At 39.3% G+C, this 16,481-nt stretch overlaps 1 protein-coding gene and 1 pseudogene across 11 annotated transcripts in view; one reads left to right on the top strand and one right to left on the bottom strand.

The window, feature by feature from the left end:
• The window catches only part of IMMP2L (inner mitochondrial membrane peptidase subunit 2), an 888,431-nt gene that overhangs the window by 165,836 nt on the left and 706,114 nt on the right, over positions 1–16,481 (top strand). The gene's annotated exons all lie outside the window — the stretch shown is intronic.
• Positions 1,512–2,176, bottom strand: LOC102900033 (annotated as a pseudogene).

Raw genomic sequence — 16,481 nt, 5'->3', positions numbered from 1 at the left:
TCCAGTTTGTTCTAAGTTCTTGTCCAGCCTGGCAACTCCTAAGCCACTAACGATTAATCAGTGTATACCCTTACTTCATTCCATGTCTCCTAATGTTCTTCCCAGTGGAAGGTTTTCTCTTTACCATTGTGTTTCGGGGACACTAATGAGTGGTGGTGTTGTATAGTGGCCACTCACACCTAGCTTTTGCCAACTCGGTGTAGATCCTCTTGTGAATGAATGAGACCCATCATTTTTTCTCTTCCATTAACTGGTCAGAGGGAACTTCTTATGCCAATTTATACGACTGCGGGAGAAGTGCTCAAGGAATAGGGCCAGATACTATAGTAGTCTGAGTCATCTGCTCATTCAGCTTAGTTGTGGCCATGTTCCCAGTCTTGTAGGGAGTGGACTGCTATTGGGCCCATCTAGTTCTATGGTTTGGCGAGTCAGATAACACCAGTTTTTTATGGGTAGTTTGATTATTCACATAGTCACTTGATATCCCATGGGCAGGTGTTCAGTCTCTACCAGGTACCAGTAGCAAATCAGGAGAGCAATCTTAATAAGGCCCCCCAAACCACATGTGATTAGCACTAACACATTGCACTATCATACTGACCATGTAGCTGTACAGCGGTTGAAAGGCACTTTCACATGCTTTATCCCATGGGACACAGTGTCCTTTCTGCTGGCCTCCCGTGTCTACAGATGTGAAAGACCCAATGTGAAGGCAGGCCCTCTTCAAATCAAGGTTTCTTGGAGGACCTGGCCATTCCTGTGGCTCGGCAGCCTGTGTCCCAACTACTGCTGCTACTACTACTACTACGACTACTTGTTGTTGTTGTTGTTGTTGTTGTTGTTCTTCTTCTTCTTCTTCTTCTTCTTCTCCCTCCTCCTCCTCCTCTCCCTCCTCCTCCTTCTCCTTCTCCTCTTCCTCTCCTCCTCCTTCTCCTCCTCCTCTCCTTCCTCCTCCTTCTCTTTCTCCTCTTCCTCTCCTCTTCCTTTCCTCTTCCTTCTGCTCCTCCTCTCCCTCCTCCTCTCCCTCCTCCTCTCCCTCCTCCTCTTGCTCCTCCTCTCCCTCCTCCTCTCCCTCCTTCTCTTGCTCCTCCTCTCCCTCCTCCTCCTTCTCTTGCTCCTCTTCCTCTCCCTTCTCCTTCTCCTCCTCCTCCTCCTCCTCCTCTCCCTCCTCCTCCTTCTCTTTCTCATCTTCCTTCCCTTCTCCTCCTTCTCTTGTCCCTCTTCCTCTCCCTCCTCCTTCTCCTTCTCCTTCTCCTTCTCCTTCTCCTTCTCCTTCTCCTTCTCCTTCTCCTTCTCCTTCTCCTTCTCCTTCTCCTTCTCCTTCTCCTTCTCCTTCTCCTTCTCCTTCTCCTTCTCCTCTTCCTTCTCCTTCTCTTTCTCCCCCTCCTCCTTCTCCCTCTCCTCCTCCTCCTTCTCCTCCTCCCTCTCTTCCTTCTCTTCCTTCTCCTCCTCCTCCTCCTCTTTCTTCTTTTTTTGAGGAATGAGAATTTAATGTTGGGGAAGGAGGATGCTTAGGTTATAGTCTCTGGCAGAGAGACACCCTGGTTCTGCCCTTGGGCCAGCAAATGCGGAAGCAGGGAGTGCAGGGCCCAACAGACAGGGGTATAGCCCAGGCGGCTCAGATTCCCATTTTTGTACATTTCATGGTGACTTATGGTACTGTCTGAGTGCAGAAAACTAGGGTTGGCATCCAGAAAGTCGGCTTGTGGGTGGCCAGCCAGTGCCATCTGGACCAGCTCATTCACCCACTGGTTTTTCTCATGAAGTATATTAGGGTGCTGGCTCCTGGGAAGCAGGCCCAGCATCATGACTTGGGCCTGGGCTGCCCTTGGTTCACCAGTCATCAGTCACTTGCTCTGCTATGGGCCTTGGTTGTTGGTACCCACCCAGACCACCACAATCTTGGGCTGGATTCGTTCCAGCTCCACATTCTCCAGCCACTGAAGCACATGTTGTATGCTGCCACTGCCAATGCCAAAGTTAAGTGTGTGAAGGGGAGAAAAGAGCTTCTGCCAGATCTTGCACTGGTGCATTAGCTGGACCAGGGAGTCCCCAATGAAGACGACTTCAGATTCCTTGTCTTTGCTGCCGACTATAGACCAATGGTGCAGGGACATCCAGAGTCTGACGTTTTGCACCAGCATGGATTGCTGGCTGGGCTCTCCTCTCCATTCATATTGGTGCTGCAGCTCCTGCGGGCCCCAATGTCTTCTTTCAAGGCAAATTGTGGTATTTGAAATAACATAAGCAGTAGCAATCCAAGATTTGGGTTACAGTTCAGATTAGAACACCAACCACTTGGTTCTCTTCCTCTCCATTAGGGTGTCTGCTCAAATGTCATTTTGCCATTAAGTCCTTCTTTGGCCGTCTTATTTAAAATCCCTATTTCCTACACACCTTGCTTTATTTTCCCAGTAGCACCATTTGACATGCTATGTATTTTATTTATTTTATTATCTGTCTTTCCCATAAGAAAAAGCTCCATGAAAGTAGGACTGCTTCAATCCCAGCGCATTGCATATAGAAGGTACTTACTTAATATTTGTTGTTGAATGAGGCCTTAACAGAACTCCTCCAAATTATCTGAGACTTCATTTCCTCAAGTGTAAAATGGAAGGGTTTAGAAGTACTTTGTGTGCTGTCATGTACTTTATAAGGTGCTTTGCCGTTATTAACAATTAAGTTAGAAATTCATTTTTGCCATTATTAATCAAGTTAGAAAATTCATATTTATTAAATATAATCTGTATGCTTCCTAACATACTTTAACCAGTTAAAAAATATGTGTATAAAATACACTTTCTGAAAATCTGGGGTACAACCCCAACTGCTGGCTGTCTTTGGGGCCTCAGTCCCACTGACTGCTTCATGACTCATTTTCACTGCCTGTGGATCTTCCTTCTAGCCTTGTGATTTAAAATTTCCCATAGCTCCAGGCCAAACAGAACAGTGATTGGCTGAGGAGTCAAAAGATTGCTCCTTGAGTTCTTCCAGTCTGGGCAGTAAGATTACTTCAGATTGGTTATCCATGATACAAAATCCTTCTAGGTCTCTTTTTCTTCTACTTTTCTTTTCTTTATTTGCTTTCTTCCTTCTTCCGAAAAAGTCCTGCTGGTGGAGGACTGCTGGGCCCAGTTGCTGCCCCACGAAGTGCTGTAAGATTTCAGGGGACGAAGAGATGAATTGTGGCTTAGAGCAGGGACCAGCCTGGACAAAGTGCTCTGGTCGAGGATGCACAGGTGAATGTTTCAACCTTCATCTGATTTACTAGGGAAGATACAATTGAGTAAGTAAGGATTTAATAGATACATAAGCAAGGCCTATGAGAGCATAGATGAGGCAGTGATACTTTAACTGAATGGTTCAGAGACGGCTTCCTAGATCAAGAAGGTGACATATGAAATAGATATTCATGGACTTGAACATATTGAAAGAAGGAGAGAGGATTTCAGGAGAGTCAGACTAAGGAAAAGAAAAATGAAAAATAATGTGGCAGAAAAACTTTGTGTAAATTTTCGTTTGTCTGTTACTAAGGGCTTTTGAGTAAGGGACTTTTAAGTTAAGATTTTGATGTTTTAATTACCTACTTTTACCCTTTCTGCTTTCTGCAGTTCTGGACTGAAGAATGGATTTATAAAAAAGCATAGAAGCCATCAGGGAAATAAAGTGCTGCTTCATAGCTGAAAGAATATTTGGTAACCTTTAATCTCTGGCTTTTCCAGGGAAGGTTGTTGGACAGTGAGGCTTGGGTTTGGAGGCTTACCTGTGTTTCTTGCTCCAATGAGGTACAACCCCCTTACCTCTTCAATTGTAAGTGGAGAGACTCAGGCAGAGATGGGGTGAGGAGCTCCAGGTCTGATTTTTTTTTTAATCACACAAAATGATTATGACTGTGCTGCTAGGAGTACAGACCCTGCCTAGGCATTCATGCTCACTAGTCCAAAACCAGAAATATTAAGAGTAGAGGTAGAGGGAATTCTGGGTTCTCATCTTTAAGTCACAGTCATTCTACCAGATGGCTTAAACTGTGGCTCAGTGTGATAGCTGGGACTCTTCCCTTGGGAAGGAGCTTTTAAGGGTCTATGTGGAGAGGAGGAAAGCTCTGTCCCACACCTTCCACTCCAGATGTACGCAGGTGGAAATCCTAGAGGGACCTGAGGGTTTCCTGCATATGATACACATCAGCCTCCATTTTCTCCCTTCTTTCCTCTTTAAGACTAATGATAATCACTTCTTACAGGGTTTTTGTTTTGTTTTGTTTTTAGAGCAAAGTAAATCATGGGCCATGGAGTAGATGGAAGTTGACTTGCTCTTCGTGTGAAGTCTGTGCCTTTGGCTTTAGTGCATTTACTCTACATAGGTATGAATCAGATTCATGGAACCACCTTGGACCCACATTTGTGGTTACCATTAACCAAAGGAGCCCAGTGATTACTTTATAACCTGAGTAGTATTTTAATACTGAGTTTCTTTTTTTAAAATGTTTTGTTTATTTTTGAGAGAGAGACAGAGTACAAGTGGGGGAGGGGCAGAGAGAGAGAGGGAGACCCAGAATCTGAAGCAGGCTCCAGGCTCTGAGCTGCCAGCACAGAACCCGACGTGGGGGTTGAACCCATGAACCACGAAATCATGACCTGAGCCAAAGTTGGACGTCTAACTGACGGAGTCACCCAGGCGCCCCTTAATACTGAAAGAGTTTTTACCTGCATCTGAATTGATTGCCATCTCTTTAGCCACCTTCACTTCCATCTTTGGGGAAGAGATGTTTTCTCCTAGTCAAAGTTGCCTGTGCACCTGTGTCCTAGGTCTTCTCCTTCCCGAGCTCCTTAGGCTTTTGTTCCATTAATTATTTCATTGCTTCCCTTTTAAACTACCCCTCTGTCCTGATTGCTTTTCCGAGCTTTTGAACATGTTCAAGTCTCCCTCGAGTCAAAACAAGAAGATGAAAGCACCCAGACCCCTCCCTTGATTCTGTGCTCACTACTTTATCATTCTTTTGCTCACAAGTAGGGTTCTAGAAACAGATGTCTTTACCTGGCCTCTCTACTTCCTTGCCTCCCCTGTGTTCTACACCACTCTGCTGGGATCACCTTCATGAAGTTCATCCATCTTTGACTTGTAAATGTTAAATGTTTACCAGTGCCTCTTTGAAACTACTCTTCTTACTTGATTCTAATGAATGTTCTCTTTTGGTTTCTGGGACTTTACCCTTCATGGATTTTTCTCCTTCATTTTTGCTTCTCTCTGTTAGGGGACTTGCTCTCTATCCTTTCTCTCCTTTTTAGTGTCCTTAGTGTTCTTACTTGGACTCATGGCCCTTATCATTTCTACAGCCTCCCCGTGAATGCTCGGAACCCCTCCTAGGGATTGTCTGCCAATTATATATAATAACTCCAAACTTTCTAGCTTCAGCTTGGACCTTTTTCCTGACATCCATTGCTTCTCAGATATTCTGTTAAATATCCTAGACCATAGAAGAAGATAAATAAAGGAATGTCCAAGAATGAGATGATAGATACATGTGATGATAACAGAACTCTTCCTCTTCTTTTATGTGCTATTTCAGTTTGTGATAACAACCTTGACTCCATTCCCAGCTCAGAATGTTGATAAGCATTTCAGACTTCCGTTTGGCTCACTATAGCACAACCAGCACGGTACATGTATCTACCATATCCTAGGCATGCAATGTGATGTTTAGATGAATGAATGGATACATGGCTTCTTCTCCCTCATCCCTTATATCCAGCCAACCACCAAGTTTTGTTTCTCTACTTTGTTTTCTTCTCTTGAACTTTTCTCTCCTATTCCTCTCCATTCTTACTGTTCTGGACCAGACTGTCATCTTCTCTCGTCTTGGCTATTTCAGTAGCCTAACTTTGGCCTCATCACTGCTAGTGTTAATTTCCTTCTCTAGTTCATCATCTGCAACATTACTATTCAATTGAACTTTGTTATGCAAGCCATATATGTAATTTTACATATTCTATTAGCCACATTTTAAAAAGCTAAAAGAGGTGAAAATTGATTTTAATAATACATTTTATTTGATCCAGTATATCCAAAATGTTATTTCAACATGTAGCCCTAATCACATTTCAATGTACTCAACCTATATATACCCTGTTCTCTTTTTCTGGAAGCCTTCTATCTTTCTACTGTACAAACTTTTTCATATGGCGTCAACCCAAATGCTGTTTCCTTTATGAATCCTGCCTTGAGTTATCAGGCAAATTTCACATACTTGTGGCTTTCAAGGTTTTTTGCCCATACCAAGTAAGAAGCATATTTTACACTATGGCCAAGATATGTGTATATGTGTGTGTCTTCCTATTTTTTTGTCTACAGCTATACTTAAATCTCTGTGTCTATACCTAAATTTATATCTATGAAAAGCTGGAACAGAAGTTCAAAACAGTGTTTTATTTCATGAGGTACATTATAGTGTTTAATCCATTATGTTAAAAAAAACTGATTGTAACTGATTATATTGATTCTAAGGCTCACAAGATAAGTTAGAATACCTATTTTGAAAAACACAGGTCTATACTGGCAGCAATCTTACATGTGAGTCTACTACAGCATTTACCAGATTTTATTATTTTGTGTATATGTGTGTGTGTGTGTGTGTGTGCGCACGCGCGCGCATACATCTCCTACCCAGACTCTATATATCTTTCTGTTTTTTAAAAATCCTTATATTGTTTCTTTTTTTGTGATAAGTCCAATGCCTGGTGCAATGTGTGTGCTCAATACATATTTACTGGCTAACTCAAGTCCGGAAGAGCTGTTCACATGGGTGCAAAGGCATCACTTTAACCATCAGTGTTAATTAGCTACAACAGTTTGTGCAGTGTTGTCTCAGCCCTCGCTGACTGAAATACAAGCTCCTGGGTGATAACAAGGTTTTCCTATTCCCAGTTCTACTTATATCTGAATAAGGATATCAGATAAGGAGCTGAATATTCTCTTCTTCTGGCAACATGGAAAATGGATAGCAGTGAGAACAACTTGATGGTTTTCACTTAGAATCCACTCAAATACTTGAGAGAAACAGGTCTGTTAGTTTCTATGAAGGGAGCCGAAGTTAAGTTTGTACTCTGAGGTTAGCAAATTGTGCCTGGTATTTAAAAAATTTTCTGATGACATGATACAATCTCAGAGTATATCAGAGATAAGCCAGATGGCTCATTTCTAGACTAGCTTTACTGCTAATTAAAGGGCTAATTTTTCTCTCACAAACTCAAGAGTGTGAATATATTTTTTGTCAAAATACTCAATAGCCGGACAAGCTAAATTGGTTCGGGAAAACCTAATTGGGTATTTTCCATCTTGCAAAACTCTGGTGCTTATATTTAAGAGAGCCTGGGGAATAGCTGTTAGTGAAGGTATTGATTACAAGTCTGCAGCTTTTTAATAGCTGTGTATTAACTCAAGAAGTTGGATTTTAAGAGACTAAAATTTTGAAGAAAAATAAAAATCTAAACAGAACTAGTCCTTTCGCTTCTCCTTAGGTGAACAGTTTTGCTTTTATTACATTCTGAGTGCTGAGTGCCATTTCCAGTCTATGTGGGGAGGCCCACATGACAGGACTGCTCTTACTTTGACCAAAGATCATTATCTGGCTGGAGCATGTTCTAGGAGTCAATAAATATATAATATGCTATTTCAGATTCTTTGACGATATTAAGTATAATCTCATTTTGAATGTTTGGAGGTGTTTCTTAATAAATATTTAAAACCTCTATTGGCAGGGCCTTAATATGACAACTAATAAATATACTATCGAATAAGTGTTAACAAGAAGATGTTTTACTCTGAAGTGCCTTCAAATTATTTAGGTGAAATAATAAAGCATCACTTTTTCCTAACAATTAAATTTGTAATGATGTAATTCTTTCCTGTTAATTTATGTTGAGTATTATACTTTGGTTTTCGATGGAGCTATTTTTTCCCTCTTCTAGTAATTTACTTAATATTTTTGTTCAGATAATTCCTAATACTAAATTACCTGTAGAGTTGCCAAATGCAGCATATGTATATATAGTATTTTTCACCTAAACTTTCTGTATGTGTATGAATCTTTTTATGAATATTGGGAAATATTTAACGAAGGTCTTGGCTTAGAAAGTTGCTATTTCATCCAAAAAATCCAAACTTGAACTGACCTACTTTTTTTTTTACTTTCTCTTAAAACGAGTTCCTGTTTATTTGATGAACAAATAGTTTGCATTTACATACTAAACAGTTTTGTTATTTAGGTTTTGATAATATGTGTCATTTCAATATCTCTGGAATTTTCTGTTTTTGAAGCTGAAAGCCTTCAGATACATAGTTATTGTTAATTATTATTCTTTGAGAAAATGACTTGGCATTTCCACTTGCCTTTCAGCATGGTTACTTTCCACTCTATTCAAGTGATAAGGGAACTTTCTTTTTTGGCTCAGTGAAATATCAACAGTGTTTTTCTGAGGTGTAGCGATCTAATGTGAGATTGTTTTAGATGCAGTGTTACAAAATTTTATTTTGCCTTGGAAGCATCATGGCCTATCGTTTAACTGTAAAATGACTTGTATTTAAATGCCTATAACAACTGCAATCCTGGAAAATGGAATAATAATTTGTATACTCTCATTAGATAAGTCCTTTGACTAGAGTATACATTTTCATTTACCTATCAGTTTAAGTGGGAAGCTGACGTTGTACATGGTCTTTCTTATCTCCAACATGACTTTTTCTACTGTAAGGTTTATGAGAAGCTTTCAGTGATATTTTATTTTTTAATTCTGGTCTTCTCTTACTGTGTATAGATGCCACATATCTTGTTCTTCAGTTAATAAACAGCTCATATTCTACTGTCTCATTAGCCTTTCAGTAAATGGGATTCAAAATGGTCTCATTAGCCTTTTGATAAATATCATTTTAATTAAATATGCATAAATATGGAAAGATCTACTGTGTAACAATTCAGTAGTAATTACAGTGTATTTTATATTATTTTGCATTATTATGGAATTGTGTACCTATTTCTGTTGCAGAATAATTACACCATTAGGAGTCTATACTAATCTGTTTTTTGTGTTTATAAAGATCACAAGTTTATCAAGTAGGTGGCTTGAATTAATTTGATTTCACCTTTATCAGAGTGCGAATGAAATTGATAGTGTTAAGTTCTCCAGTGCCAAGAAGAAAAGACCTCAGGTTTATATAACTGTGCTGATTCTGAAAATTGATTTGTTGCTTTGTAAATATAGGTGTTTTAATGCAAATGAATGTTATAAAAATGCTTTTGCTTCAGTTCTTCAGCTACTCATTAAAATCTTTTTACATTCCAGAAGTATTGGTTAAGAAAGGAACTTTAAAGACTTTTTTTTTTTATTTACTTAAAAAATGTTTTTAGGGGCGCCTGGGTGGCTCAGTTGGTTAAGCTTCTGACTTTACCTCAGGTCATGATCTCGCGGTCCGTGAGTTCGAGCCCCGCGTCGGGCTCTGTGCTGACAGCTCAGAGCCTGGAGCCCGTTTCAGATTCTGTGTCTCCCTCTCTCTCTGCCCGTCCCCACAGAATCTGAAACGGGCTCCAGGCTCTGAGCTGTCAGCACAGAGCCCGACGCGGGGCTCGAACTCACGGACCGCGAGATCATGACCTGAGGTAAAGTCAGAAGCTTAACCAACTGAGCCAGCCACACCCCTAAAAAAAAATTTTTTTTTGAATGTTTACATATTTTTGAGAGAGAGAGAGAGAGAGAGACAGAGTGTGAGTGGGGGAGGGGAAGAGAGAAAGGGAGGCACAGAATCCAAAGCAGACTCTGGGTTGAGAGTAAATCTTATTATCTCAATTATTTTCTCAAAAAAATGATCCTTGAAGGCAGGTATTGTTATTATAATCACCTAAGAGCACTGTGATAGTAAATGGCAAATCTAAGATTAAAATTAGGTCTTTCTTTCTTTAAAACTCCTTTCTGGGGCGCCTGGGTGGCTCAGTTGATTGAGCATTTGACTTCAGCTCAGGTCATGATCTTGCAGGTCTTGAGTTTGAGCCCTGCATCGTGCTCTCTGCTGACAGCTGGGAGCCTGGAGCCTGCTTGGATACTGTGTCTCCCTCTCTTTTTGTCCCTCCTCCACTTACACTCTGTCTTTCTCTTTCTTTCTCTCAAAAATAAACATTAAACAAAATTAAAAAAATTTAGAAAAAAAGAAAATTGAGTTGAATGAGTAGGCCTCAGGAAGCATAGAAATAGAAACAGCTCAGAGTTAAGTGGCAGTAATTTGTGAGTAGTTTCCATGGCAGAAGTGGGGTTTGAAGACTTCCCTGATAGCCCTATTAGAATGACATAAAATGGGGAGGAAGGGTAGGGTTTGGATGGCAGTTCACCATCCAAAGGGTACAGGGTATGAAGAGCATCAGAGATTTCTACTACAGAAGGATGTTTTCCATCTATAGTATAATAGTGTAGAATTCAATGGCATAGTATTAGTCACAAAGTTGTACATTGACCAGTCCAGTCAATTTATAATACTTTCATAACCCCAAAAAGGAACTCCATATCCCTTAGCCATCACCTCCAAGCCATCTCTCCACTCTCAGCCCCTAACAGCCACGAATCTGCCATCCATCTCCATAGATTTCTGCATTCTGAACATTACATACAAATAGAATTATACAACATGTGGTTCTTTGTTATTGACTTCTTTCACTTAGCACAGTATTTTCAAGGTTCATAATGTTGTAGCATATGTCAGTACTTTATTCCTTTTTATGGATGAATAATAATATTCCATTATAGGAATATACCACATTTTATTTATCAACTCATCAGTGAATGGACATTTGGATTGTTACCCCCTTTTGCCTATTATGAATAATGCTGCTGTGAACCTTCCACTACAAATTTTTGTTTGACTACCTGTTTTCAGTTCTCTGGGGTATATAGTTAGGAGTGGAATTGCTGGATCACATAGTAACTCTATGTTTAAACATTTGAAGAACTGCCAAACTGTTTTTCTAAAGTGGCTGCACCATTCTATAATCTCGCCAACAGTGTAGGGAGGTTTCTCTTTCTTCACATCTTTGTTAATGTGTTAAATGTCTTTTTGATTATAGCCATCCTAGTAGTGGGTGTAAAGTGGTATCTCATTGTGATTTTGATTTGCATTTATTTGATGGCTATTGATGTTGAATATTTTCATATGCACTGACTTGGCTATACACACACACACACACACATGCATATGTATACACACACATGGCATATGTATACACACACATATGTATACACACATATGGCTATACACACACACACATATATGTAGTTAGGATTTTTTTTCACTTTTATAATTTTTTGAACTAAAAACCATGTCAATTTTTTTTCATTTTTTCCTTTTCATTACTTTTTATTCTTTATAATTTTGGGTGAGTGTGTAACACAAAGTTACTCATAATTTCTCTGTGAGCTGAGTATTATGCCATTAAAAAAGAAAAAAAGGAGCTTAGAGAAGATAAGTAATTTGCTTAAGATCACAGAGCTAGTAAGTGGTATAGGATTTGAACCCAGGCCATATTAAACCCAGGGCTTGGTCTCTTAGACATGACACTGTAATAACGTAGTAGGTCATATATGTTCTTAGGTTTATTGTATTGTTGTTGCTAGTTTGCTTTACCTGCCTTCACGATCTTAGAGAAATAAAGACGCTTAAATTTCAAAGGGATTTCATAGTTCATCAAGTGTCACTTCTACCTGATGTGGGTGATCGGTCCACAGGTTTGTTAAGGCCTGGTTGTTTAGCCAGGATCGCATGTTGTTTTACACCTACATTAGAATCAACTCAGTTGTTTGTTGGAATTGCATATTGGCAGGCTTCACCTCCGACTTCATAAATAAGCCAGTTGTGTACTGGGCCTAGGAAACAAAATTTTAAGAGTGTGGAGTGAGAACCACTTCTTTGGTGGCAGGAGTGCCACCATCTCACAAGACCGTTATTTTGTTTGATGCTTTTTCATGTTTGCTGGTAGCTTTTATCATTCCATCTGCCTCTCCTCTACAGCAACACTCAATAAGCCTATTCTCTTTGATACTTGGCAAACGTGCCTCTTGTGTGCTGATAGAGAGGACTTTTAGTCTGTAGTTTCCATCCTAGGAGTTCTGCTGAGTTAATCATTCAGTTAAGAATCTCTTGCTCAGCACCTCCCGAGTAGGTGGGAGACAGCACTGCTATGCATGACCTCTGCTGTTAAAGAGGCAAAACCCTGGTAGGAATTTTAAGCATTAACCCAAAATATTCAAGTCTATTTGATCATGGTATCATTCGTAAATGTACCCAAAGTGCAAGTTTCATATTTTCTTTTTCCTGAAGACAGAAGTGTAGTCCTAGTGCTAACAGTTTTACCTGATTTCATGTAAGAAGTTTTCTGGACAATGGGATAGTTACAGCTCATATCAGATGCAGCATCCAGTGTGTTTGCACCGGTGATAACCCCTACACTTTGTTTTCTCACTTGGGTTACCAAGCTAGGAGACAATACTATTAACGGGTCAGACTCATGTGTTCAGGCTCTATTAGCCTTTGATTTATGACCCAAGCCATTTTACTTATGTCTTTACTAGTCTGACTCTCAGGATTTGACTGTCCTTTGGTTTTAAGTTGATGAGAACTATATGGATTGCTTTCTTGCCTTAATACTGTGAAAAATGCAGGGAGCCTTATGATGCCTTGTACATCAGATGAGTTGTGATTGTTAGATAAAAGGACAATAATAATGTGGAGATAGCACGGACTTGGAAAAGTGAATTTTGTAGAAGTGCTAAGCCTTGTCAGTGTTGGATTTTTTTTTTTCCTCCCCAGAACTAACTTACCACCACATTCTATAGCTTTTTCTCAGGCATTCTCCTATAAAGCCATTCTTTCCTTCCTGTTTTTTTTTTTTTTTTTTTTTTTTTTTAAACTGACATAAGCCTAGTCTAGGACCTTAGCAGCTGCAGAGTGATCAATAGTAGGAAAGGTTAAAAAGGTCAGATGTGAATTTATTACACAAGTATTCTCTTGATTTATGCAAATGCATTGTCAACAGGTTACCAATTTGCATTATTCAATATTTATAGGCACTTATGACACTGTCAAACTCTAGCATGTGAGCAATTTTTAAGGACTGGCTTGTGCTTGGATAGTTCAAAGCAGCTCCCATTAAATAATTTGAAGTGACTAAAAATGAGGGTTTGGTTTTTTTCAGGAACTAAATGGGGTCTTCACTGAAGACTAAAGTGGAAAGGGTCAGAGCGAACCTAGAATCAGAAAGAGTACTTAGCAATTTTTCCTCCATGATTAACAAAGCAGGAACAGGAAAGCATTTTGAAGCTTTGATTTGGTTCAAAACAGTGTTTTCTAAAACATAAGCCATTCTTGTCCTTAACTTAAAAATAGGTTCATTTAAATCACTGATGGATTTCCCTGTGTTCTTCGTTCATTCTTAGGAGTCAGTTGATTTATGAACCACTGTACTCAGCAGAGGAGAAATTAATTTGTAAAATATGTAGAATCAAATCTTGCTTTTTTTTTTTTGGTGTAAGAATTCATTCTATCCTCATCCCATCCTTGAAGGCATTTTCCTTTAGTTCATAATCTTCACTAACCTATTTGTCTCTTGGAGGGACTTAAAAGCATTAGCAAAAGTAATAACTGAAGTTGTCAAGAAAAATAATGAATTAAAATCTACCCCTGAGCAGTTTTGCAAGTGGCAGAACATGGAGCATCAAGGAACCAGGAAAGGGGATCCTGACTGTATTGCCTGTTTTCTACTTAGCCCTACTTTGCAGCATTGAAAGATAGTTTTCTCTCATTTACCCAGTGTTTTCCTCAAATTTATGTTTTTACTACCTGATATTTGCCAAGTACATTTACAAACATCTTCTCATCCAGTTTTCAAAACAGTGCTGCCTGGCTGGTGGTATCAGCCTTTATTCCAGCATGCCATACTCCTTGACCTCTATTATAGTAACTTTTCTGACCATCTCTAATATTTTTTCCTTTTCATGGAAAATGTGTTTTTTTCCCCTTTCCCTGGCATATAGTTGCAGAGAACTTTAATAAATACTTATTTAACAATCACGGTGCAAAAGGCATGCGATCACTCTTTTCCTATATATGGTGGGTCCCCCGCCCCACCATCATTTATGTCACTTTTAAGTGTTTTGGGGTAAATCATTTCCTTCTCTGTAATGAGAAAACTAGACAATTTTATTAGGCCACTTCCCCCAACAAATAACAAGACAGAAGAAATCAACACTTGATTTTCATTTTTATCCTGACTAGTCATTTACTTTATGTATATAGATTTATGGGTATTTGTGACAGGAAAATGAAACTGATCACAAATTCTGACTGCTCACGTTTTTCTGTGTTTTGTTTTACTAGTGTAAAACAATAGTGTCTCTTAATATCCATGCCCATACATAGAGTTCATGACCTCTTAGGTAGACTGGGAAGGAAGGGGATGGCTATTAGAGCTTAAATTTCCTTAGATATTTCTCATATACCTCCCCAACCACACACAGAGTTTATTTTATTAACAACTCACATTAATATGGAACATGTATTATAATTGGTGAGCAAATATTGATACATTATTATCAACTGAAGTTTATAATTTACATTAGGGTTCATTTTTTTGTGTTGTACAGTTTTATGGATTTTGGTAAGAGCATAGTGTTATGTATCTGCCATTATAGTATCATACCTTCCTGCCCTAAAAATTCCCAGTACTCTACCTATTCATCCCTCACTCCTTCCTACCCCACTCCCCCACCTCGTGAACCCCTGTAACCACCAATCTTTTCACTGCCTTTTGTTGTTGTGCCTTCTCTAGAATGTCACTTTGTTGATTTCATACAGTATATAACCTTTTCAGACTGGCTTCTTTCACTTAGTAATAGGCATTTAAGATTCCTCTATGTCTTTTTATAGCTTGAGAGCTCATTTATGTTTATTACTGAATAATATTCCGTTGTATGGATATGCCACAGTTTGTTTATCCACTCCCCTATTGAAGAATATCTGGTTGATCCAAGTTTTTGCAATTAAGAATAAAACTGGTATAAACATTTTTATGCAAGTTTTTGTATGGACATATGTTTTGAACACATTTAGGCAAATATGATTGTTTATACCATTTTAACACTTAGGAAATTAGAATGCTTATGAATATTTTAGAGCCTTAAAATATTCCATATAAAAGATAGAAAACATGCTCATTAAAATGATTATTATGTGTTTGGTTCTGAAAAATACATTGTGAACAATGGAAACCTTATAGAAATAATCAGAAAAGCAGTTAATTTTGAATTTTTCAAATTGAGAATGTATATTTTATATGAAGTGTCATTATGGAAGTAAAAGAAGCCAAAATAGCTCATTTCAGAGCAGTGTTCCAGATTGATATTCATAGTTTTTGGTAGCATTTATGTGTTTTGAATATGTTAATTCTGTATATTGTGAGTCAAGCCCTTCTTCACTCCCAAAAGACTAAAATCTGTAAAGTCTAGGAAAAATAAACAAACAAAAACCAGCATTTAAAAAAAAAATATATATATATTAATGTTTATTTTTGAGACAGAGAGAGGCAGAGCATGAACGGGGGAGGGTTAGAGAGAGGGAGACGTAGAATCGAAGCAGGTTCCAGGCTCTGAGCTGTCAGCACAGAGCCTGACGTGGGGCTCGAACCCACGGACCGTGAGATCTTGACCTGAGCTGAAGTCGGATGCTCAACTGACCGAGCCACCCAGGCTCCCTACAAAAACTAGCATTTAAAAAAAATCTTTTGGATAGTCTTCACAAACAATGTGAAAGTATTCTCAGTGTGTGGAGTATACAGTAATTAACAAAAGAGACAAAAATCTCTGCCCTCAGAGGGCTTACATTTTAATGGGAGAAACCAAGAAATAGATTTCATACCAGATATGTATATATCTGTGTACGAGATATTTATAAGTGGTCATGGGAAGCATAAAGCAGATAAGAGGGAGGGAGAGTCCCTGGTTACTGTGGGGTTGTCTCGCTGCCCACAGGGCCGTGTGGGAATTAGATATGACCTGGCCTTGGAGCTTCCCTGAAAACTGATGAAAAAGGGAAATCAAGGGAATAATAAGATGAACTGTGATGATCCCCAGGACTATAAACATGGTAAGGTTGTGAGCCCTGCTGAGAGGCAGGGAAGGGCTGTCAGTTTTCACTCCTGTCCCTGGCTGCATAAGCTGGGAGGGGTGGTCCTACCTGGAGCTCCTGCCTTCTCCCTAGAGTTTATGCCGATGGGGTCCCAGGAGTCAGAGGAAGTGATATCTTATTCAAAGTATGAAAGCCTCAAGGCTCCTTCGTGCAGGTAGAAGCTGGTCAGGAGTAGATGAGGCTTGATTAGTGCTTTGACTGTGTCACCTGTGTCCCACTTGTGTATCACTTCTCTGCTCTCCTTGTCATCTGCTTCATTCTAAGGTGAC

The sequence above is a fragment of the Felis catus genome, chromosome A2, assembly GCF_018350175.1.
Source record: "Felis catus isolate Fca126 chromosome A2, F.catus_Fca126_mat1.0, whole genome shotgun sequence".
Classification (NCBI taxonomy): Eukaryota; Metazoa; Chordata; class Mammalia; order Carnivora; family Felidae; genus Felis; species Felis catus.
The sequence above is the reverse complement of the archived record's forward strand: the minus strand, read 5'-3'. Positions and strand labels throughout refer to the sequence as shown.